The sequence below is a fragment of the Spermophilus citellus genome (genome assembly GCF_964194105.1).
Source record: "Spermophilus citellus genome assembly, chromosome: 8".
Taxonomy (NCBI): domain Eukaryota; kingdom Metazoa; phylum Chordata; class Mammalia; order Rodentia; family Sciuridae; genus Spermophilus; species Spermophilus citellus.
The window spans coordinates 18,813,876-18,840,064 of NC_138189.1; positions in this window are offsets into that span (position 1 = coordinate 18,813,876).

A 26,189-nucleotide genomic window follows, 5' to 3' on the forward strand; every position below is an offset into this window, starting at 1 on the left:
CTCACTGTTGCTGAGGCTGGCTTTGAACTCGAGATCCTCCTGCCTCAGTCTCTCAAGCCTCTGGGATCACAGGCACGTGCTGCCTTGCTGGGCTAAGAGTTCATCTTTTATATTGATCACTGTTAAGCTCACTAGGGTTTGTTAACCAATTTGTAAAAGAGAATAAGGATCTGATGGCCTAAGGCATCCATTGCAGGCAATTCTCTTCTTTGCATCTAAAATCACTCTAGTTATATATCACTCTTAGGAGATCAGAGAAAGGAGTCACTGTTATGGTTTGGACCTTAAATGTTCTCCATAAGCTTATGTGCTAAAGGCTTGGTCCCCAGCTGAGGGTGCTATTGAAGCGGTGGAACTTTCAGGAGGTGGGGCTTCATTGAAGAAAGTTGGGTCTCTGAGGGTGCTTTGGGAGGGTATTAGGACCCCAGCGGGACCCCCCCCCCTCTCTCTCTTTGCTTCCTGGTTGCTATGAGGTGAGCAGTTTTGTTCCTCGAGGTTCCTGCCATGGGGTCCTGCCTCACTGAAGCCAGATTTAAAGATAAGTAGTTAGTGGAGCCAGGTACGTCAGGTCTAATATCCAGTCCTATAAAGAAACTGGAGTCCACAAAGAAAACGGAGTCCATTCTGAGCCTGGGAAACCAGAACAGCACCTGGGAAATTGAAATGTTAATGTCCCCAAGGCCTGTCCTAAAGAACTGTTAATGAAGCAGCTCCCAGCAAAACAGGGAGATGCTAATCAAACCACCCTAGGCCATTCCTGCCCGGACTTCTCTCCGCCCAACCAGTCCACCTATTTCCTACCTTTTGGCCTTCCCACCTGCATCCCCCATCACAGGCAAGATAGAGGGAAATAAAGGACAGGAAAGTGGGAGGACAAAAGATGACCTTAGATATAAAAAGGGAGAAGACCTCCCCTTTCCATGGATTCCACCTTTCGGGTCCCTTTCTTCTTGGGGAGGGGGTAGGGTCTTTCCTGCTCTCTCTTAATAAAGCTTCCATTTTCCACCCTACACCTGCCTCGGGTGCTTCTCGGGAAAGCAAGGACTCCTCACGGTAAACAGCGGTAATGTCACCACAGGTCCAAAAGCAACAGAGCCAGGGACTGGAACTTCTGAAACTCTGAGCCTCCTTTTTAGTTGCTCTTCTCAGGTGTTTGGTCAGTGAAGAGCCGAGTAACACGGCCACTCACATCACTTTTCAGGGGGCTTCATTGTCTTTCGGAACTCCAGTGCAGAAAGGCTGGGTGCGTGTAGTGCAACCGCTGTTATGATCCAGCTGTGGAAACTGGGCAGGCGTCTACACTTCTGCATGTGAATGTAGAGGCGGAAGCTCACGGCTTAACTTCATTCCTATGACAAGCCTGGGAAGGAGACCTTATCTTCACCATTTCAGAGACAAAGAAGCATCAGGGTTAAGTGTCCAGGGTCACTCCGCTAGGAAGAGGTAAAGCCAGATTCCAATCTTGGTCTGAAGGTCTCTTGTTCAAGCCAGGGCTACACACTAAGTAAATTTAAGCTGACCCCCAGTGTCCCTCCAGGCTGCCACAATTGGCCAGAGGGCCCAAGCCATATTCCATTCTCAAGGTCAAAGTTAACCCTACTTTGACAGAGACAGAGGTCACTCTACAGCACCCCGGTCGGTGATCTTGGTCACCCCTGATCTTTCTTCGTCAGAATTTTCCCACTCCAGGCCTGTTTATGGGAAAGTGATACAAGTAACATTAAAAAAGCTTTAAGGAGCGAATCTAAAAAAAGAAGAGTCATCCTACATCCTGACTTTAGGAAAAGGGGACTAATTTATGAAAAGTTTGGGAGATGTGATTAGGAAAGCAAAGGATTGTTAGTTTACAGAGAGAATTAGGTTAACTAACGACCATCTTCCAAAAGCTTAATTAAGTCTCTCAGCCCTCGAGTGAGGCAAGGAAATAATTGATTTTTGCATTGCTGGTGGGAAAGCCAGGAAAGGAGGTAATTTGCTCATGGCCAACAAGGGAACAGGCATCTGTCCTGGGATTAAAAATCTAAGCTTTTCTAGCTCTCCATTTTTTGTTTTACCTTTGAATCTGGAATGCCCAAGGCCCAGAAGACTTGTCGTGTGTGAGAACCCCAGAGCAGGACCGGCACCCGAGATTATCCATGCAAATGAGACCAAATAATTAAGGATTTATTCCTTAGTAATTTTCTGTCCTTCAAAGAAGTTAACACAAACAATGCACCACTTTTGAGCACGGAGGCCTCCTGGGCTCAGTTTAATAAGTGCTGGCACTTCCCACTGTAAGGCCCGTCACCCCCAGATGCCAGAAAGTATATGGAGATCTCAGAATTCTAAAGCATGTCAGGAACAAATAGATCAAAAAGAAAGAGAAGAGGAGGAGAGGGAGGAGGAGAGGAGGAAGGGGAAGGAGTGGAGAGAGAAATAAAAGGGGAAAAAGAAAAGGAAAAGGAGTAGCAAAAATAAAAGCTGGAAACATTCTAGAAGAGCCTCTGATTATTGGACGCTTGCTCAGTGCAGGGGCTTTTCAGAGGTATCCTCCCAGAACTCCCTGAGGGAAGCATCAAATTACTTTAAATTACTTTAAAGGAATGTGAAAGCTGATACTTAGGGGGCTGAAGGGACCGGATGGACCAGCATTGGAATCCACTGTTAGCTAGCCTTCCCCAGGCACCTACCACCCTGGGCCTATAAGTCTGATTAGAAGTAGGGACTGGGGGTGGGTTAGGGCTAGAATTCTGGTTTCCTTTGCTGGACTGGACTGGATGTTCCTTGAGGATCAGAGTCAAGATTTAATATCCTTTTCCCCCCAGAGCCTAAGGAAATTCTTGAAAAGCCATACATAATAAATGTGTGATGCATGATAAAATGAATGAATACCTTCAACAAGCCCAAGGCCAAGGATCAGATCTGCCCTTGCCTCCTAATTCTGAGGGCATCTGTGGTCTCTCACCTCTCAAAACATAGGTAAGATTAGCTTGTTTTCCTCCATCCTCCTGACACCCAATTTTGTGGCCTGAGAAGTGAGCCCAATCCCTGTCTGGGTATCTGAAACTTCTGTATTAGGGGATAGCCTTGGGCTCCCACCTGCCCAGACCTGCTGACCCTGCTAAGCTAACCCTCTGCACCCCATGAATTAAATGTGGGCTGTCTCACCTGCCTCTTTGTGACTGTAGGCCAGGCAATTTTGGATGCTGAGATTCAGCTACTTCTGTAAAACAATGCCTTTGACTTAAATAAGGACAGCAAAGCTCCAGTATCTGCCAGGGTGAGGCCAGGGGACGGGTGATGGGCACAGTTGGGCAAAGACAATAGAGGGAGGGGAACATGGCCAGGGGAAAGGGCGCCCCCTGGTGGAGGGAGAAGTTACTTCTCCTCTCCAGCTGCGCTCTACAGGAGAACTCAGGGTGGCCCCATTCCCAGCTTGTTTCAAAAGATGTTGAAATCTGGATTTTCATGTGAAATTACTCGATTCTTAAACATTGGTGCTATTTTTTTTTTCAAGAACACAAAGCAAGCCAAACTCAACACATCTGTGTGCTAAGCTCAGCCTCCAGGGTGCAGCCTCTGGAGCGGACCATATCTCCAGTCCTCCCCACCTCTGAGAGGACTTGGCCAGGTGGCAGAGTGCCCTTTCCGTCTGATGGTGTTGGCTCTCTGTACTATTCCTGGTACCGTTTCAGCAGAGTGGACCAGGGCTTAAGTGTAACTGTGTTTATAAACACCCTGAAGAATTCCATATGGTGTGCCGAATGTGAAGTTGGCTTAATTTGAAGAGATTAAATGTACTCAGGCAATGGCGAGTTGTCTGTTTTGCAAATCAAAGCAATTTGTCGGTGGCAGGCTGCGAAGGGACAGGCTCTGGGAAGTGCAGCTGGTGTGACCAGCAAGCCCAGGGACAGGAGCCTGAGAGGCAGGTCAGCAGCAGCCACCTCTGGAACACTCACCTGTCCTTCTCTTTGCACCACGACAGGAGGACACACACATGCCCTGCACACACACACACACACACACACACACACACACACACACACACACGAGAGTGCACATCCCCCACTCTCCTCCCTCCTTTGATATAGTTATTTGCTTTTCAATTTGAACTTTGTAAATGAAGAAGTTTACATATTCAGGGACCCTGTGGGAAACACTTATGAATCTGGAGGAGGCAGGTTTGAGTGCTGCAGGAGCCCCCAGGGATCTGAATGCCAGGGTTGCAGACCCTCCTGGGGCAATAACTGACTGGGGGACTTGGACGGTTATCTTACTGCCCCTCCTTGCCTCGCCTCAGGTCTTTATCTGTACAATGGGAGCACATCAAGATGTGTCAGGGCTCTTTAGCACAAACAATATTTGGGATTCACTCTTGTTCTCTTGCCTGACAGAGTTTCTGTCATGGGCCGTGGGTAGCACGCTAGTGGCCTTGTGTCTAAGTATGTCAATGACGTGGACACCACCTTAAGCAGTTGGAAGGGTGTCTGGTCCACCCCATCCTGTAACCTAGGGTGGACTCCAGGTACATGCGGATGCCACGAAGCGTCCATACCTAGGCCCTGCACAGAGGCCCCCTTGCTCTGCCGCTGCTAGGACACCTTCCACTGGCCCAAAGGGTATCTGACTCATGTCATCTGATTGCTTGATCAGAACCCTGTGGAAACAACAAGGATTAAAGGAGGGAAAGAGTGGTGAGCCAGATTTTTGGTCACACACACAGACACACATACACACACACATGCATATACACCCCCCCCCACACACACCATACAAACACACACTAAAATAAAATAAAACCAAAAAAGCAACTCAAGCTTGCTTAAGTAATAAGGGGATATTTTAATGACAGGAGAAGTCCAGAGTTATCCTATCAGCTCTGTGGATAGTTACGGCAGGAGCTCATGGGTGTCTTCAATGCCATGTCCCATATCCCTCCCATTTCTCCATTTTGTATCAGACCAATTCTCCTCATTGCGACAAAGCAGCTGCTACAGTTCCAGACATCATGTCTGTATAGCATGTTTTTTTTAGGTGTACCTTCTGTAGAGTGAAGTAGTTTTCAATAAGCCCCCCTAAGACTTCCCAAATGTCACACTGGTGGTTACATGTCCATGCCTACAACAATCATGAACAAAGGAATAGAATTACTCGGGTTGATTTGGAGCCAAACAATCCAGATTCACCCTGGGGCAGGAGGAGTTCCTGCCCCTAGTCTGAGGTGCAGGAAACCCGCACCTGAGCCAAATCAGGAAGAAGGGCAGGCTGCCAGGAAGACCAGGGGGGGGGGGTGGGTGGGGGTGGGGGGTGGGGTTCTCCCCAACCCCTTGTTCCCCCTGGGGGGTTGGTCGGGAGGAGGGAGGGAGGAGGGAGAAGAGCAGGGAGGGGAGAGGGGAGCTGTGCGCTCTTGGCTTGTCCCGGAGCCCTGAGCTTGAATGTGTAAAAGGGAGATAACTGGGATCTTTCTGAAGTTCCCGGTCATTGTTAAGAAGAGAGGCAGCCCGCGGAGAGGAGTGGGCTGGGCAGGGCTTTCCAGTTGAGAGGCGCTTCTACCTCCTGGACCTGATGGCATCTCAGGGCCACATGGGTCCACTTAGGGTAGAAAGAGCAGGTCCTCAGAGTTCAGCAATGCTCAGAAAAAAGGGAGTCACAGTGGAGAAGCGAATTGAAAAGGGAGGCGAGGCTGCAGCTTCCTCAAGGTAGGAAACACGTCCTTGTGGGGCCTTAGAACACGGAATCTGCTTTTGGAGACTCCATCTCCCAGACTCTTCATTTAGGCAGTTAGATTCAACTCAACAAGTATATCGAGTGCCAACCGTGGACAAGGCGGGGTGACTGGTCCCTGAGATACACAGATGCGGGTGGACTACCCTCTCTGTACTCGGGGAGCTCACAATCAAAGAAAAGCACAGAGCAGTTTTTACAGTACTTTGCATTTTTTCAGCAAAGTGTTTCAGTTAGTACTGTCTTCAGGTTTCACTGGTGTATCTGAGAGTCCACGCCCCCTATAGCCAAGGCTGAATTAGACTTCATGTCTATGGGGGAGGCTGTTCTGGTGCGGTTGGCTTAGGTGCCCACGGAGGTTCTTTCCAGAGAGAATATTCTGGAGGACAGGAGATCTGCTCTGCCAGAAGGGGATTCTCTGAGCCCTGGCCCACCCGGCACCCTGGAAGACGATGTCATCCTCCTCACTGGGCCAACCTTGGCTCCTCCTCATCCAGAATTCTACAGCCAGGGCCTGGGTCAAGGTGGGCTTTGACCTAGAGTAAGTGGCGCTGTGCTTGGCACAGGTTTTGGTAGCATCCTGGGTAGCATCTGACCTGGGGTCTCCTGGGAAAGTGGGCCAGGAGGCATCCTTATGGGAAGAGAGTGTCTAGTCCCTTGTCAAAGTGTCCCTCTACCTCTCAAACTGACCTCTGGGATCATGCCCTGATTTGAGGATAACCTGAGTGAACATTTTGGGCCCCATGTGGCTTTGCCTTGCAAGGTGGGTTGAAGACACAGGCACACCTAGAAGAGGTGAAATTCAACCAGCTGAACTAGAGTCCCTTCTGCTGGTATGTGAGTTAAGGTAAAGCTAGTCATTGTATTAGATAAACCTTCACTAGCCATGATTAACACAGGAGGAGTTTGTGCTTGGTTCCCGGGAAGCCTTGAACAGGTGTTTCTGTTTGACAGGCAGCTCTCCTCCAGGTGGTGATGCGGGGACCCAGGTTCCTTCCACGCGGTGCCTCTGTTCTCTCCATCACTGGGCTTCCAGGTCCTTCATGTCTCTCTGCATCAGCATGGTGGTGTGGGGAGAAAGAGGGGGCTTCAGTGGAGGTTTGCATAGGCAGGCCAGGGCATGGTGGGCATAATGCATGCTCCTATGCTAGAGATTAGAGGTCAATTCACAGCCACACCGAACCACAAGGGTGACAGGGAAATGGGGCCTAGGTCAGGGTTTGGGGACTCTTTTGTACTCAGCCCTTGTGATCGCCAAATGGCCTCCACACCCTTCTTTTCATGCATAGGTATTTTCCCTCTTCAAGGGAGACAATTCAGATCCCAGTCCAGCCACTGTGTCCAGCTCAATGTCCCAAATCTCTGGGTGACAAATAATGTCTCTGCCAGGTCCAGATGCAGTATTTCATGCTCATTGACCTGGAAACTAAAAGTCAAGCTCTCTGCCACCATCCTCCTTGTGCTCCGAGTATGACCATGAAATAGGGCTAGGACAAGGCGATAGGGGCACAGTGGTTGTCACATGTCAGTCCCTGGTTCATGGCAATGATGCACTCCTCCTGAACAGGCCGGTGAAGCCTTCGCTGGCCAGTAAGAGAACTTCCTTGATTAAACTAAATTAAACTCCCTCCTCTACAACTCTCTGTGCTCTGTTATTCTCTGGGTCCCTTCTCCCATTGAGAGTTGGGGACACTGGGGATTCCCAGCTCACGACTGTCAACATGTAGGGCCAGATAATTCTTTGTCATGGGGTCTGTCCTGTGTATTGGTGTTCAGGGACCTTTTGGCCTTTACTTATTAGATGTCAGTGGCCAGAGGCGTCTCTACTCCAATTAAATGACAACCAAACCATCTAGACATTGCCACAGTCCTCTGGAAGGCAAAATTTCCCCCAGTGCAGAACCCTTGGCTTAACACTTAAACAAAATCCTGGCTTTTAGTGTCTTGGCGATACGGCCCCCTCAAAATCTTAATTGGCTTCTCATTAATATGCTTTTCACCAGTTCCATGAACAGTCTCCATGACCAAGTTCTTCCCTAAACAAAAATATTCACATCTGATCTATCGCTTTGCTTCGCCGTGTTTGGCTACTACATGGCCTGCTCTCCAGCCGTAAAGATGCCATCACTTTTCCTGCCACTTGTCACTAATCGTCTGGGCCATGGGAACGAGGAGTCTGATTCTAGAGCCTGGAAAGATTCACACAGTAATAAGACCCCTGCATGGTTAGAGGAGGGCAGCATGGGAGCCTGGGAAGCAGGGGGCTGCCCGTCTCTGAGGTCTAGTGTAGGCGAGGAGGAGTGAGGGTTTGGATCTGGAAAGTCTCCAAAGCTCCCGTGTAGACCGTATGGATGGATTAGTCCATTTACTGGATTAATCTATTGGCAGCTGAATGGGCTACTGGATTGTAACTGAAGGCAGGTGGGGCGGGCTGAGGGGGGGTGGGTCCCTGGGGGTGTGGCCTTGGACTACATCTATCCCTGACCCCTCTCCCCTCCTTCCTGGCTGCGGTCAGCTGAGCAGCTTTCCTCGGCCAAGTCCTTCCACCATGATGTCCCGTCTCACCTCAGGCCCAGAGCAGGGAGCCAGTTGACCATGGACTGACACCTCTGAAATTGTGAACCCAAATAAATTTTTCCTCCTCTTAGTTGTTTTTGTCAGGTTCTGATCACAGCAGTGAAAACTTTACTAACACCGTGAGCCAAGTTCATTCGAAGGGGTCCCTGGGGGGTGAACACCACCTAACCCCCAGGTGGGTCATTAACTGGGCCTTGCAGAACCTATATACACGTTAGCTTCTCAGCTTCCAGCATGTCATTTAAATCTGTATGTATATGTCTCAGGTTTAGTGAAAGGAAAACAAACAACAATCACAACAAAAAGATATTTCCATTCTGGCTATAAAATAATAAAAATGGAAATAAGGCTGAATATCCATCCACAGGAGAAAGGCAAACACGTGGCGGTGTGTCCGCCTGTAGGAGCTAGTGACACAGTGGTGAGCTCAGGGGCAGTGCAGTGCCACCATGAGCAACAGAAGCCCTGCGGCACCCTGTGTTGTCAGGAGGGCCTATGAGCAGGTGCAGGAGGAGCTTGGAAAGCCCCCGGGGTCCTGGCTGGGGCTGGCGGGGATCCGCCTGGGTGATGGTTAACAGGACTTAGAAGCAAGTACCTTTCTAGAATACGATGAAACAAAATTTGATAAAAATTTAAAGAATGGGATGGGGCTGTGTGCTCTGGTGCACAATGGTTTGTTATTTTCCCACTTTGAAGGGAAATATTAACTGTGTTTATCTTTGGGGAGAGGGACGGGGGTGTAAATGGAAATTTCCGCTATTAATTTGGACTTCTCTAAATTTTCTAACCATGTTTATATATTACCGCCCCCGCAATTCTAGCCAGCTTTTCTAGGTGATAAGGTAATGGGCTTTTCTCTGCTCTTTGTATTTGTCTCTTAAAATAAACCAGTAAAGATTTTTAAAAAGGAAGTTACACAAAGTAACACACGATCCATGTTGATTATTTTGAAAATAGAGGAGAGGGTAAAGAACAGAATTGAAAACACCCATGGTTTGTCTGTCAGGCACAAAATTCATTATGAACATTTTGATGAAATTTCTTCCAGTCTTTTTCTTATATCCATAAAATGTCTATTTTAATAAAATTGAGTTATAATTGATGTTCAGTTTTATACTGTTTCTCTTATTTAATAAGATCTCCTAAGCATTGTCCTGCCATTCAATGTTCTTTAGACAACATACTCGGCAATTGCTACAGAATAGCATGCACGTGATATGCAATGGTCACTGTGTCACCAGCCGTCAAGGAGGGACAGTTATTAAGCCCTGGGAGCTCTTTTTATCTGGCAGCAGCTGGGAGGAAATGCTATCATCCCATTCTATGGATGAGGAAGTGGAGGTTCCTTAAGGAACAAGGCTTTAGACCCAGGGTGTCAAAGCCACCAGTGGCTGAGCCAGGTCTGAAATCACATGTTTGTCTTAACGACTGTTGAACGGCCTCTGAAACAATCCTTTATGCAATTGGGCATATGATTGCCTTAAGGTTTTTGTTACCTTAACTAACACTGTGATGAATATCCTTGTCCACCCAGCTTTGGCCCCATCTCAAAATTCCTGGCTAAGGCTAAATTCCTAAGCGTAGAAATGACCAGGTCACAATGAAGAATTACCAGGTCTTTTAGCGTCTTGCCACATGCCTGCCAGCGGGAAGCAGACCCTTCCGAAGACCCACTTTGGAACCCCAGACGGCCTTTCCAAACAGAAGGGGGAGCTTGGGAAGAAGTAGGGACTGCAGTAATCACAGCTCTCCTCAGCGAGATCAGAACTGAGGCCCTCCGACACTGTCCCCTAAATGATGGCGCCCAGCTCCCACCTGCGCCCGGAGAGCTTTATTGAATTTCCCTGCAATGCCATTACGCTCTGTAAACACAGGGCCAGGCAGAGGCGGTGACCAAGGCCCCTATTACACCAGGTAAGTGCACATCCTGCTACACGGCTCCTCTCAGGTTTCTATTATTTCAAATGTCAAATGCACTTTTGCCTGAAGCCTCCTCGGCCTTTAATTTTTAAATCCACATGCACTTAATTTATTTATTGGATTTCTATGGGACTTGAGGGGAAATTTAATTCATATACTTCTGGTTCATCTTCACTTAACTCACGGCTGGTTCAAACAATGTCATTTGGCTTCTCTCAGATACGATTTATTTTCATGTGCAGTCTCTTTCCAGAGGCGGGAAGCTGAAGAGAGAGGAAAAATAAAGTACAAACCCAGGGATGTGCTGGCCTTGGGAAAGGGTAGGCTCCCAGGCATTCATTAAAACAGTCTCGCTAGTCAAGAGGTTGCAGCCAGGTTCAAGTAGTGGGTAAAACAGCCTCTTTTCCTTGGCTTAATTAGCCTAATTTGGGAGCTCACCTCTACCACAGGAATGCGCCAGGAAGCTCAGGGGCACCTCAGATTTTACAATTTTCTTATTAAAAAAAATTAATCGATGACATCTGTAACTTTTCAATTTGTCCTTAATAAGATGAAGGAACTTAGTATGCCGAGATGATTCCCTTCCAAAGCAGCCCCTACTTGATCTTTTCTTAAATCATTTCAAACCGAATGTGGGTCCAAGTATCATGTCCACTGGGCTTCGTTCTCGTCGTCATCGTCTTCTTCTTTTTTTTCATTTTCTTCTTTTATTATTGTAGAAAATGTCAAACATTCAGAAAAGTTGAAAAAAATTGTATTGTGAGCTGGATGGGTGAAACACACCTATAATCCTAGCAATTTGGGAGGCTGAGGCAGGAGGATTGCAAGCTTGAGGCCAGCCTCGGCAATTTAGTGAGGTCCTGTCTCAAATAATAAAAAGGTCTGAGAGTGTAACTCAGTCATAGAGTGAGTCCAATTCCCAGCAACACACACACACACACACACACACACGGTACTGTGAACACTCATTTACCAACACCTTAATCCTACCATAGTTAACATTCTGCCCTGTTTTCCTTATCACACATCAATCTATTTCTTAATCCATCTTATTTTTAAAATGCAGTTAAAGTAAACTGCAGACATCAATATGCTTCATTCCTAACCATTTCAGCATGCAAATCATTAACAAGCATTCAATGTTTATTTATATTCTTTCTTTCAGGTAAAATTGATGTCAGTGAAATACACAAATTTTAATGATATCATCCAACGGGGTTTGATGAATACATTTTCCTAAGTAACCCAAGCCTGTTAAAATGTATAGAAAGTTTTCAACACCAAAGAGACTTCCTTGATGCCCTTTTGCAAGGAATGGCTCACCCCTCCTGGCCCAGGTGATGACTGGTCTACATTGTATCACTATATAGTAATTCTTAGAATTTCTTGGTGTTAGTCAGTTTTCATCACTGTGACAAATTCCTAAGAGAACCAACTTAAAGGAGGAAGGATTTATTTTGGCTCAGGGTTTCAGAGGCTCCAGCCTGTGGTCGACAGCTCCATTGCCCTGGGTCTGAGTCTGTGAAATATCATGGCGGAAGGATGTGGTGGAGGAAAACTTCAGTGGCGCATGATAGTCAGGAAGGAGTGGCAGGGGAGGGAGAGAGAGAGAAAGAGAGAGAGAGGGGGAGGTGTGTGCCAGGAAGGAGAGGGACCCACTTTGTCCAACTAGGCCCTACCCCCTACAGTTCCCATCAATAATGGCACCAAATTATTAATTCATCCATGGATTAATCCACTGCTGAGGTCACTTCCCAAAAGCCCCACCTCTGAACATGGCTGCACTGGGGACCAAGTCTTCACTTGACCCCAGGGGCACCAGACCGTATGCACGATTTCCTGAGCAGGTGTTCTCACTCTGCAGATGCCACTGCGTGAACCCGAGTTCTTCCCTTTTACTTGCTGATGAGCAACCTGGGTGCTTGGTGGCCCCTGGGGACCACTGGACTCTTTCACTCTGAAGCTGGCCCCTACGGAACTTTCTCCAGCAGGAGCCTGTGCTTTCTCCAGGGTTGGTCAAGTTCAGAGGGCGTTGTTACTTGTAGCTACCATCCTCCAAGCTAAAAGCAAGACGCCTTTGCTCTCTCCTGCTTTCTGGGAAGAACTGGAATTTCTGATTGACACATGAAAATGCAAGTGAAGACACCTTCATTGGAAGGAACCTTGCTGCAAGGAGAGCAGACGAGGGGTTGTCCTCCTCGACGGGGAAGCACTTCGTGAAGAGACTGCTGTGTTCTGGGGGAATCCCTTCCTCCTGGGGCGGCCTCCGTGCCCCGCAGAGCCACCCTGTGCTGGGATTTGGGCGGGCTCTGTATTGGCTCCTCGCAGTACTTGGGCTGGAGGTCCCTCCCTCGGTCCTGCTCAGGAGACCTCTGCAGCTGTAGGGGCTGGAGGTGGAGCAGGCTCCGGTAGGTGGCACTCTTCCTCAGACCCACCCCCAGCCCTCAGGCCTCGGCCACCGTCTGAAACCAGGAGCTGCCCCTGCAACAGGAGCCTTCTGATGCTCCTCCCAGCCCTGGAGGACACTGAGGGTTCTGTTGACCCTTCCCAGGGTCTGTCACCTGGAAGCAGTTTTCCGTGTCTCAGGACCGACCCGGCATGTGACCTAAGGGGAAAAGGATCCCAAGTGCCCAGGTCTGATCACTGTGCATTGTGCACATGGATTGCAAGGTCACACCTACCCTGTCAATATGCACAATCACCATGTGTCGGTTAAAAGTAAAAATGTGTTCCAAAAAAGAATCATTACTACAAAACCTGGGAAAGGAAAGTCTGGTGAGGAATCTGGAACCCTGGGTCGGATCCGAATGATGTTAGTGCAATGCCACTAAGGACCAATTCGTTGATTTAATATTCAACATGGAGAGGGGATGGGAATGTCATTGAAGGAACGGGTGTTGGAGTTAGGAGGACTTGGTTTCCGTCTGAGCTGATCACTGAGCCCCAGTTTGTTTTTCATCTGTAAAATGGAGACCATGTCCTTAGGTCACAAAGCACTTCTTTCCTGGAGTCAAGGAATGTGGGTTGAGCACCTACTGTGGGCCCCAGGACGCTCTGGTGAGTCACCGTCACTGCTGTCCGGAGCTCTCCACAGACGGTGTCTTCAAAGCCACCACGTGGGTGTCCTCGTCCTGCGTTCTCCTGGGCTGTTCCCACCCTGAATCAGGGAGGCCTGCGACTGGGCTGGAAGCCTGGCTGGAAGCCAGGCTGCGCAATTCCAGGCTTCATCACAGAAGGTGAGACAGCGTTCCCCAGGCCCTCTCCTGGGACGTGAGCCTCGAGGTCCCCAAGTTGATGGTCATAAGAATGCAGCTACCCTGTAGCCTCATTGCTGGAGAGACCCCTCGGGGACAGAGAAGGGTTCCCAAAGGGCCCCGCGTCTTCCAGCCAGCGGCCTTCGATCTGGGGAAGGCCCTAGAGGTCAGCCATCCCTGCTGTGCCTCTGGGATCTTCGAGCACAATAGACGGCTGCTCTATGCCTTAAGTTTTGGGGAATTTGTTTTGCCACCATCATAACTTCAGCACACCATGTGCTAGATGGGCAAATAGAAGATGACCAGGGGACAAATAACCAAGATACTGTCAAACCCAGCTGCCACGAACCACAGCTAAGGGAGTAACTGAGGAGCAGGGAGAGGAGACAGTCCCCACTCCTGAGAGCACATCTAGGCCACGGAGACCTGGAAATACAAAGAGGGGGCAGAGTGAATGTTCTGGGGACAGAGGTAACAGCAAATGCAAAAGCCCTGCGGCTGGCCCAAACTCGGCTCACTCCAGGACCTGACACCTGGGTGGTGCCTCTAGACTGCAGTGAGGGCAGGTGGCAGTCCAGGATGAAGTCACGGCTGACAGGGTGACCTCATGTAGGCAGCTGCTGGCCAGGGCCAAGGGTTTGCACTCTTATCCAAGTATAATGGGAAGCCATTGAAAGATTCTTGGCGGTGGCGGGATGTGGTTTTATTTACATTATCAAAATCCCTCCATATTCCATCCTGGGACTGCACGGTTGGAACTTATAAAAACAGAATGATTCCACCATGAATCAGGTGCTCTTCTTTACTGTCCATCCCCAAAGACACATTAATGTTTAGGAGGAGGAAGAAGAACTACCTATAAGGCATAGCAAACAATGACAGAGGTTAAGATAGGTTATCCATGATACCAAGAGAGGCTAGGTTAGCATTGCTATCTTCACTGATTAAGGGCAGAGCTAATGAGGGCTGTCTCACTAGTTCAGTCTTTACAACTACCTTTGTTTCAAAGAACTTCAGCCTCAACTGTAGACTAAAGTTACTAGAATAATAGTTAACCACCAATGGAATTTATGATTTTTGCTGTTTGGCTTACACAGGAAGCAAACATTTTTCTCTGGGAGTTTCAGGACAGCTATCAATCTATGAAAAAAAAAAAAATTACCTTAGAACTTGTAGAATATTTTCTGTAAGGACCAGGTAGTAAGTTCTTTGGTCTTTGTTGAACACATTCAGTTTCTGTTGCTATTTAACTCTGTACTTATAGCTCAAAAGCAGCCATAGACAGTATGTCAAGAGATGAGTAAGTCTGTTTTCTAATAAAACTTTATAAAAATAGGAAGCAGGCTGGATACAGCCCATAAGCAATAGTTTGCTGACTCTCACTTTATCATTAGGTTATACTTACATTGCTATAAGAGTGATCAGAATATGATGACCAGAACCAGTTGTTCTGGCAACTAATCTGTAGTATTAGAGGCCAGAATGGGGGCTATTCTTTTATGTGTGAGAGGTCTGTGGGAGTACTATAATTGGGAAGGAGCATGAGAAAGCTGCTAGGTTACTGGTAATATTCTATTTCTTGATGTGGGTGCTTTTTACATAGATATATTCATTTTCTGAAAATTCACTCAACTTTGTGAAAATCCATTTATAAATTGCATAAATTTCTGTATCTGATACTTCAATAAACTATTTTTTAAAAAAGAAAGAAAAAAAGAAAAAAAATCCCTCCAGCTCTGTGTGGTGATGGATTCGGGGTAAGACCTAAGCAGGGAGGAGGGTTGAGACTACACACTGAGGTCAGCGAGGACAGACAGCAGCTCGACTGGCCCGGAGCTGGTGACATGGTAATAATAGCACCCACAGCCCGAGTGGCCCTGTTCGTGCGCAGTGTGTGATTTCAGCCTCACGACACCCAATGACGCACGTCCCATTATTGTGGCAGAGGAGAGTCCTTGTCCCTTGCCTCCTAAGTGGTGGAGGCCAGCCCCGACCCGGCCCCTGACCCTGACCCTGTGCTGTTCCTGGGAAGGAAGCCCGTGGAGGATTCAGATGTTCAGGAGGCAGAGAAGGCGGGCCCTGGGGAGCCGCTGGACTTGGAGAAGGGCGACCAGCGACCCGAGGACAACACCTGATTCTGACTTGGACTATTAGGAGGGAGGGGTGCCACCTATCGAGGGGGGGTCTAGGGGGGAAATCGGGGCAGGAGAGGCAGGACCGTAAGAAGGAACTTTGGAAGGAGCAGTGAGAGTGACCCAGGGAGCTGCCATCGTGGAAGGACAGTAAGTGACGAGCTGATGTCCACACAGTCTGGGGTCCCTGCCCTGCTGGCCAAGGGCAAGCACCCTGCATGTCCCAACGCATCCAGTTCTGTAACAACCCCAAGAAGCGGTTGCCATTACTTCCTCATTTTACTGGGGGTGGACCTAAGGCATCGCCAGGCTGAGTGACCGAGCTGGTAACTGGGGCCTGGGGACTTGGGCTGGCTGGCTCCTGGCTCCAGCACTGCAGACACGGCTTAGTGAGTGAGCCAGTGTCTGGTGAGCACCCAGACAGAGCCAGGTGCCTGGTAAGGGGTCAACACAGGGTCGTCACCTTGTGCAAATGTGACTGAGCTTAGACATGTGGGACAGGACCCAGGCCCTCAGGGAAGATACCCTGCTTGCAGGAAGCCCAGAGGCAAGCCTGAAGTCATTCCGGGCGACCACACTCCACGCCTCGCAGAAGAGGTGCTGCCGGGACAGGCGCCAAGTGCCCATGGGCCTCGCCAGGCAGATGCTCTCTAGGTCCAGAGCCATTGGAAAGCTCCTGCCAGGATCACCAACATCCGGCAACGGAGGGTCCCCTCTACAGTGCCCTGTCAGGACCCACCCCAGATGTCAGAGGTCGGAAGAGTGACATTTACACTGTTTTAATCACCCAGCAAGATTGGTGTTTGTGGACAGGAAATGTGATGGTTCTGCTGGGAGAGGAAATTCGCCTCCCTCCGCCTCCCTCTCCCCCTTCTCCTCCCCCTCCCTCCTGCCTCTCCCCTCTCCCTCCCTCTCCCCTCCCCCTCCCTCTTCCCTCCTTTCTCCCTCCCACCTCCCTCCTCCTTCTCTCTTTCCTTCCTCCCTTCATTCCTAAGGGGGATGGAAAGGAGGACACGTTTTTATTAGTACAATCAAGAAAAATTCCTTGAAGTTTTGACACAATGAGAAGAAAAAAAAATATGAACTGTTCCCAGGGTTTTTGCATTTTATAAATTATTTTTCCTCTGTGGTTCCCCAAATGCCAAAGATTCAAAGTAATAAGTTAAGCCATTTGGGGGAGCTTTGCACATTTCTTTACCTTTTTTTTTTTTCAAAAAAATCCCAGGGAATTTTGAAATAGAGAATATGTAGAAATAAAACCAATCTCATATGATCTCACACTGTAACATAACTTCTAATATTACTTTGGAGGGTTTATTTATAGTTTTTTTTCCTACGTTGGATTTGCATAGTTACACTTCTACTGTATTTATAATTCCGTTCCTGCTTTATATATAAATTTTTATAAAGCACATCTTTCTTTGCCATGTAATATTCCACCTTTTGCTGGAGGAGTTCATTGAATCAACATATCTTAATGTCTAAACATAAGTAAATCACTTTTAGAATCAGGAAATGAATTAATAAAACAAAACACATAAATTAAATGCTGTTACTCCTTCACCTAATGTTGAACACATGACAAGGGCTCATGTGTACCTGTGGAGAGTGTAGGCTCTGGAGGTCTATCTTTGCTCAAGTTCCATTTCTGCCACCTGCTGGCTGTGTGATCTTGGCGGACTTACTTCACCTCTCCGTGCTTCAGATTCTTAATCTATAACACATGGAAAAAGAAGGTGCGTACTTCAGGAATGGGATAATGTCACATGGTGCATTTTCAAGAAATGTCAGTTGTCATTACTGTTTTGATCAGCATCATTATTATTTGAACTTCCATCAGCTTCCAAATAGGAATTTGGTGGAACGGGCACTGGATCAGGAATCAGGAAGTTTATGTTCTAGACCGGCCTGAGTTTGAGACCGAGTTCCCGCTGCTCTTGGAGATGGAATGTTAATGGTGCCTCCTGCAGGAAGAACTGGAGGCAGGAGAAGTGGCCGTAGGAGCGCAAGGGCTCCGCCAGGGCGCATCCTCGAGGTCCAAGGCGCAGCCATGGCTGTGGGTATAGGCAGCAAGAGGGGTTCTGTGGCCCTAGAACCAGTTGTTCCTGGGGGTGCAGTAGGATGTGGGATTTAGATACCTACTCAGGCTGGCTTCAATGAAATGGAAATGTTTTATTGGGGAGGGGGAGGGGCTTTCTAGAATCTGTGGGTTGAAAGCAGAGCCTGATGAGGATGTGGGAAGAGGCACACTCATACCCTGCTGGCCCGCCTGTAAATTGGTGCAACCACTCTGGAAAGCAGTCTGGAGATTCTTGGGAAAACTTGGAATGGAACCACCATTTGACCCAGCTATCCTACTCTGGGATTTATACCCAAAGGACTTAAAATCAGCATACTATAATGTTGCAGCCACATCAATGTTTATAGCTGCTCAATTCATGATAGCTAGACTATGGGACCAACCTAGGTGTCCTACAACAGATAAGTGGATCAAGAAAATGTGGTATGTATACACACAATGAAATATTACTCAGCCATAAAGAAGAATGAAATTATTGCATTTGTTGGTAAATGGATGGAGTTGGAGACTATCATGCTAAGTGAAATTAGACAATCCCAAAAAAACAAAGACCAAATTTCTCTGTTATGGGGATGCTAACACATAATAAAGGGGGAGAATAGAAATTCCTAGGATTAGACAAAGGGGAATGGGAATAAGAAAGACAGTGGAATGAACCAGACATGACTTTCCTGTGTTCAGGTATGAGTACACGACCAGTGAAACCCCACATCACGTACAACCACAAGAATGGGATCCCAATTAGAATAAATGATACTCCATTGATGTATAATATGTTAAATACACTCTACTGCCATGTGTATCTAAAAAGAATAAATTTTTAAAAATTAAAAGAAAGTAAAAGCATCGCACAAACAATATGTAGATGTGGGTGTTGAGCAATCAAGGGACAGAGAAATAGCCTTTCCCAGGAATTAGAGGCACTGGTTTGAAGTACGACCCTCCCCAAATCCCCATCTGTGAAGGTCAGTGGGAGGGAACTTCCCCCAGTAGAATCTAGGAGCTAAGGGGAGGATTCTATCTCAGGAAGGGTTTCCCATCAACGGGGCCTTCCATTCTGACCTAACACTTTACTCTTATTTCAACGTAAGCCACACATTTAACTGTAGCATTATTCCCTCTTGTTGGCTGGGACATTCTATTTGTCTTTTTATTTTAAAGCAAGGAATCCACCAGTACTCCCCGGGGATCAGAGCTGTTCAGTCTGGACTGTGACAACGAATCCCTGACCCCGCAGGTGATAAAATGTGCAGAATTTAATGCAAATAAAACTGGTGAGAGTGAAAGAAAGAAAAAGAACAGAAAAACAAAACAAGACCCCGAACCCAGAGCCAGACCCTTTGGGGAATGGGCTGGGAGGTGAGTGACTCCCCCACCCACTGCGGGGGTCACCTGGCTCCAGGGAGCCCCCCTAGGCCTGGGGAGCAGCCTGGGGGGGGGGCTGGAAGCAGTGTGGGCCCTGAGGGAACTCCAAGGACTCAGTGTGGCTTCTTAGCTGGCGTCCAGGGTGTGGACAGTGAGGACCGGGAAGGGGGTGTGGTGGTGGAAGGAGGTTGGAGGGCAGTGGAGTCCAAGGTGAAGCCCCGTGTGCTCAGCTAGGTCGCTCACCCGAGGCCCCAGAGGTTCAGATCCCATGAGGGAAAGTGGAGTGACCAGGTCAAGATCACGTGGGGAGAGGAAGGAGAGCTGGGGTCAGGGAGACCCAGGAAGGGGCCTCGCCGGCCAGGGTGTGAGGTGGACATCGGCCTTCTGTGCTGCCCACCGGCCTCTGGATGCACTTTTGATGTTTAGGGGATTTATCGCTTCATGGGTGTCGCCTCCTGCCGCAGAAACGGGAAACATGGGTATTTACTTTCCTGGACTCACCTGCAGGGTGACAGGGACAGTAACCTCAGCTCCTTGTTTCCTTTTCCTCCTCCTCTTCCCCCTCCTTCCCCTCCTTTCCTCTCTCTCTCTCTCTCTCTCTCTCTCTCTCTCTGCCACGCCCCCTCTCCATCAACAAGGTAACAGGGGATACTGTGAACAACTCTACAGACATCAATGTAAATCTGATTCCAACCAAGGTGCAAAAGCAACTTAACAGAGGCAGTATGGTGTTTTCAGCAAATGATACCGGGCGACTGAATATTCACAGGCCAAAAAAGGAAAAAGAGAACCTTGACTTAAACTTCAGACTTTGTACCCAATAAATCAAGTGGATCATGCACTTATTTAAATGTAAAACAATCAAACTTGTAGAGATAATTTAAGAGAAAATACTTGACACCTCAGATTTGCCAGAGATTTCTTAGACATGACTCCCCTGTTATATTTTCGATGATGCTGGATTCGTAGAAAGACACCGTGCTTCATTCTGGGATTATTAATTCATGTATGCTCTCTCTCTCTTCCTCTGCCAGTCTTTTTCTACCTTTCAGTTATGTCTTACTTTTATTCATATAAAGTCCAGGGTTTTAGTTGACCTTGGTGGGAAGAATAGAGAGAAATATGTCTACTGTCTCTCTCAAAGTAGAAGCCAGTCCTGATCCTTGAGGTCAGCTGTTTCCCTGCTTCCCCACTCAGAGTCTGCTTCTGATGTCTAAAACTAGGATCAAGTCTGACGTGGAATTCTGGTAAGTCACAGGAAGCCAATTGTACCAGAACATGACGGTATAGGATAGCAGAAAAGCTCTAGAATCTCTCTTTGTCCCCTTTCCATTTTCCCAACTTTACTGAGGCAAAAGTGACAAGTTAACATCCTATATACCAAGGCACGGAAAGATGATGTTTTTGATATAAATAAGTATTTTGGAATGATTACCACGATCAAGCTGATTAACATATCCGTTACCTTCTAATTTGTAACAAAATCAGAAGTTTGTAAATAGAAACTATCACCATGAACATAGTGAAGGACATAGTGACTAGAGGGGAAAAAATCCCAAAGACAGCTTCCAGAGCAGACTGGATCAGTCAGGAGAAGGAATCAAGCACAGTGGGAGAGAGGTCGTTTGAAATCAAGAAGTCCAAGGAGCAAACTGGAAAAAAGAAAATGAAAAAGATTGAAGACAGCCTGAGGACTTAGAGGGCATCATTGAGTGAGCCAAAGTATATTCTGGGAATTCCAGAAGCAGCAGAGAAAGGGTTAACAAAGAAAGGGACAGAGAAAGAAATAGCGTTTAAAGAAATATTGTGAGAAAAGTCTCCAGATCTGGAGAGAGAAACGGTCATCCAGATCCATGCATCCCAAAGAATCCCCCAAAGATCCAACATGAAGAGATCCTCATTGAGACGAAGACTGTAATGGAATTCTCCAAAGTTGGAGGCAAGCAGAGAATTTTGAAATTAGCAAAAGAAACTCATCATATACATGGGAACCCCCTTCAGATGCAGCAGATTTCTCAGCAGAAATCTTTCAGGTCAGGGGAAAGTGGGCTAATTTATGCAAAGTGCTAAAGAGAACACTGCCAACCCACACTACCAAAGTGTCCCTTGGGAAGTGAAGGACTGATAAAGAGTTTTCCAGACAAACAGAGGCTGAGGGATTTCCTCAGCACTAGCCTTACCTTACAAGACATGGAGGAAATTCTCCAGGTTGAAATGAAGGGACTCTTACAACAGGAAGCTCTATAGAGCATAAATCTCAGTGTAAACATAAGAGTATAATCAAATCCAGAATACTCTACTACGGTGATATTTGTGTATAAATCACTGCTAAATCTAGTATAAGAGTTAAAAGGGAACATATTTAAAATAAGTATAATATCTTAATTAATATTACATGTAAATATATAAGATGTCAATTTTGACATTAATAACAAAAAGTGAAGAAGAGAACGAGTTATTTTGTAAGTTATCTGCTTCAAGCAGACTCATAACTATGTTTTATTTAAGTCCTTTTGTAACTTCAAAGTAAAAGGCTGAAGTAGATACACAAAGAGAAAGAGATCAAATCAAATTATATAACAAGAAATTAATGAAATCAGAGAGGAAGTCATAAGGGCAGAGTCCTGATTCAGTAGGATTAGTGTCCCCGTAGGAAGAGACACTTTAGTGCTCTGCCTCTCGCTGCGGTTTGAGGAACCAGAGAAGGCGGCCATCTGCAAGCCAGGAGGCAAGCTCTCCCCTGAAACCGGCCCTGCTGGCTTTGGACTCCAGAACTGTGAAAAACAGCTGTCTGTTGCTTTAGCCTCAAATCCACTGGATTTTATGATGGTCCGCTGGCCGGACTGACACGGGTTCTGTACATATCTGTGATTGAGAAAGCCGACTGCCATCTCAGTTCTGAGCTCTGAGAACAGCCCAGCCCACGGGTACTTGGATGAGAGCCATTGGATGATCTATGTGAATTTGAAAGCAGTTTGTCAAAACACATAAAGATGACCTTATAACAACTATTGTTAAAAAATATGATTTTTGAAAGTTAAGTCACAGTTTTTTGAGAAGATTTGGAGGACCAAGGAATGTCACAGAGGCCCTGGGTTTCCTGGTGATGGTACTTGATAAATGATGTATAGCAATTAATAGCAAAGTGGGGCTCCTGTTAGTTACCAGGAATTGGCCTTTCTCCCAGCTCCTATTTGCTATGCTGTACCCCAAACTTTGAGACAACGTGAGGGTATGAGGAAAGAGTGTGTATGTGTGTGTGTGTGTGTGTGTGTGTGTGTGGTGGTGTGTGCCAAATGACAGAAAGAGGGTGAGTATGGCTTTGGGGAATATCTGAACTTAAAGATGTCCTGGCTGGTTGGCCAGGTGAGGCCATGTGTGCAGTGGATCCAGGAAGGGCACCTGTGGTCAAGACGAAGCAGCTGACCCTCTCAGAAACCGACAGATGTCCTGCAAGAATATATTTTCATGTCACAAAACATCTCAGGACAGAATTCTGCCAAAGGACCCCAGGTGTGTGAGCCTCACAAATTCCAAGAGGGTTTACTCTCAGATATTGATGACCTCATCCACGTCGTGGGTCGCAATTCAGCCACGATGCTCGGTGAGTATCTGAAGTGCAGGTAATGTCAAAACACTTACGGCCACAAAGCAACTCTTTAAAAAGTAATGACCATATCAGGGCTTTATGACAAGAGTCTGCAGGGTGGGCAGCCTGCTCTGCTGCGGAGCGCAGTTTTCTTTTTCATTTGCTTGGTCTCATTCCGACGGTGTGTCCTTCAGTGGGGGTTTTAAATGGGGTAGCAGCCTCCTTCCTCCAAGTGCTTGGTCAGGATATTTGCTGCTGTTTTGCAGCCATGGCAGATGCACACCGGGATTGAAAGGCCCAGTTCATGCAACATTGCTCAAAGGATTTGAGGCTTCCATTACTGCACAAATCCTTTAATTAAAGCCGGTTCCTCCAGGCCCCTGTTGCCTGGGCTCAATCCACATCGTCCCTGGCGACCTTGGGATGGTTGATTAATTGACGAGTTGGCAGTGCAACCCTTCCTTCAAAGATCCCAAGATATATCTGCTAAAACAAAAATGCCCCTGGACACCGCACGGGCCCACGTTGGCGGTGGCTCTTAAAATCTATCTGCAAACTCTCCCCGCGTGACTAATGTCTGCTGCCTTCGCTCGGTGACTGTTGTGACCCTGCGCCCTTCTTCTTTGAGGCGAAGAATGCTGCAGCGAGGAGGTATTTTTGGAAACTCGAGAGGACATCTTTGCAATTTGGCAATGGCAAGTAACGTTCTCCGCTGGGCCCCAGTTGCTGTTGATATGAAGTGGCCAGATTTTGGAAACCTATCTCTGCCTTGGCTTTTCAGGGATTCAGCAAGAAACAATTCTATCTGGGAAGCACCAACATCTAGATTCTGCTTACAGTAGCGTGAACGGCAAGGAGACTGGATGGAGGGAAGTCAGCATGCTGCAGGCCGCGGTCTTTGTCCACGGCAACTCTTAAAGGTGACTCTGAACACTGCTTCGTTGGGATGGTGGGTGTGCACCCCTGCCTGTCAGCACCCTACGGACACGGTTCTGGGGAGACTGATTCATCTTCCCAGCACGTGGAGGAACAAGGAATTCAACTGACGGGGAACTTTTAGAACTATCTGAAGAATTCTAGGAAATTTGTAAACGTTTGTCCATCTGAGCCCAGGGATGGGTGTGGGCATGCGTGATGGAGAGGAGCCACTTGATAAAAGCTGTGTAATAAAACCCTGGAGGAGAGTGGCAGGATGAGGGGAGGATGGGGAGGCCGGTGGGGAGGCTGGAGAGGAGGCCAGAGAGAAGCAGAGGACTGAAATTATGCTGCGATCCCATCCTGTGAGTGACGCTGTCCGTCTTCAGCAACGTTTATCAATCCAGGTGTTGTCTTGAAAACCAAATATTCTGGGGAACCACAGACTTGGGTCTCAAGTTGGTGTTATAGATAAAATCAATGTGGCCCAAACCTTTACTTGAACGTCTTGAATATCATAAAAGGAAATGCAGGTCATAAACCCACAGGAAGGACCAGAGGGCAAGGGTAACAGCAGGCACTCTGGGCCAGGCAGTCTGAATTTAGATTTGCTGTCCTGCTCATAAGCTGTGGGATCTTAGACAAATGGCTCAAGCTCTCTGAACTTAGTTTCTTCTTCTGTAAAATAGGAACGACAATGGTACGTACTTCATAGGATGGGTGTTGAGAGCCCACGAGGAGTATTTGTCAAGCCCTCAAAGCAGAACCTGGGACAGGAAGAGCTATGTGGATGCCAGCTGAATAAACCACTCCACCTGAAGGTCCCTTTTCCATCTGAAAGGGCCTTCTTGGTTTCCTGTCTCTGACATCATTATGCTCTTTGAGGAAATCCTCCTCGTTTTCTAATTGATTGATTCTCATTGACTCTCCAGCTCCGTCCTGCCCAGGGAGTGCCCAGATCCACAAAGTAAGGCCAGGAGCAGGGTGGGAGGGGAGAGGCCAGGAATGCAGAGTAGACCAGGGCAGACTGGCCGGCCAGCCAGCCGGAGGGGCTGGAGAAGAGCCCTGGACGTGCGTTTCCTCATCCCCTTTGCTGTCACGTCAAGGGGACTTCTGAGGAAGGACCCACGTGCACAGTGGGCAACAGATTGAGGTCAGCATGGGAGGACAGGGGATCTGCAGGTGACCCCGGGAACTGAAGCCACCTAGGAGTCACAGAACCTGGCGGTTTGACTCCCCGGGCTCTGGAAACCAGGAGTGCGATCTGTCCCCTTCACAGCTTCAGGGGCGGGAGGTGGGATGTCACGGAGAGGCACAGAGCTGGGTTCCTTTAATGGGAGGTCAACACTTCTCTGAACCCTTAGCCACGCAGGAAGCTGGTGGCCAGCAGCCAGGAGGCCACCTGTGCAGGAGGAAGGACCTTCAGTAGGTGACATAGTGAGACAGGAAGATGCACTTGGCGCGGGCACTGCAGCAGGCACATACCCTCTCATTGCCACCCTCGGAACGCCGCCTGCTTACGCGGGGATGAACGTGTTCCATGAGTGGAGCTCGTGGCGGGAGCTTGGTTAGGGACACACCTGAGCCACTGAGTGGAGTTCAGATAAGACCAACGGAAATGGTGACCGTGAAAATAGAATAACAACAAATGTGAAGTATAACAGAGTGAAATGTTATAAAAAATGTAAAGATGATGTAGTGACAGCATAACATAATAAATACATGGAAATCTGATATAGTGAGATATAATAAATAAATGTCAACATAATAGAGTGGAAGCATCAGCAGGATGAGGGGAGGCCGGCTGGACCCGGATCTCGGGGTTAGTGGTCCCAGGGCAGGATGACGCCCCAGATCCTCTCCTGTGACCCGGGGAGGAGCCTCTCTGCTTGGGCTGTGGCGCTGTGGTGAGCAGACCCACAGGCAGGGGGAGTGCTAGGAAGGGCTGGAGGAGGCCAGCCCAAGATATGGCCACGGGCTTGCACGTCCACGGGGCTCTTGGTTCTCACTCTGGCCTGAGTGTATCCAAGGCCAGCTGCCCGTGCTGCCTCGCCTTCCTGCAACTGGACCGGGGAGACAGTATTGTCTCCTGGAGGGCTTGGGGGCTGGCATGAGACATGGGCCTTCATGGACCTCCCTGGCTGAGCAGCCTCCACAGAGCGGTGGATCTAACCAAATCCCCCGTGGGGAAGCCGGCCTCCAAAGCTGTGCCCTTCCTCTGTGGACCAAGCTTGCCCTCCTGCCAGGTGCCTCCAAGGAGAACCCCCCTCCCTCACCTGTGCCAGGGGTGGTGGAGGGTGGCAGCCCTTTTGCACCCCATTCTCTTGGCATGTCCTGCACGGGGATGCTCTTGGGGGCAGCACCCTGAGGTCTCAGGACATGTCCTGCCACCCCAAGAAAAATGGAATTGTGGGCCAACAATCATTAGCCTGTAGTCCAGGAAGGATCTCCTGCAGGAAGATAGATATTTTCTTTCAGATTTTTGTTTCTGGAAATTAACCTGTGAAAACAACATGTTTTCCTTAAACGTGAGAATATTTTTATTTGTGTTTCATCACAAACCAAGGAAGATGGAAAGACTGTTACAGCACGAGGTTAGTAACTAAAACCCAGTGACAACCCCGTCATCCCGTCATGAGAAGAGCCTCCCGTTG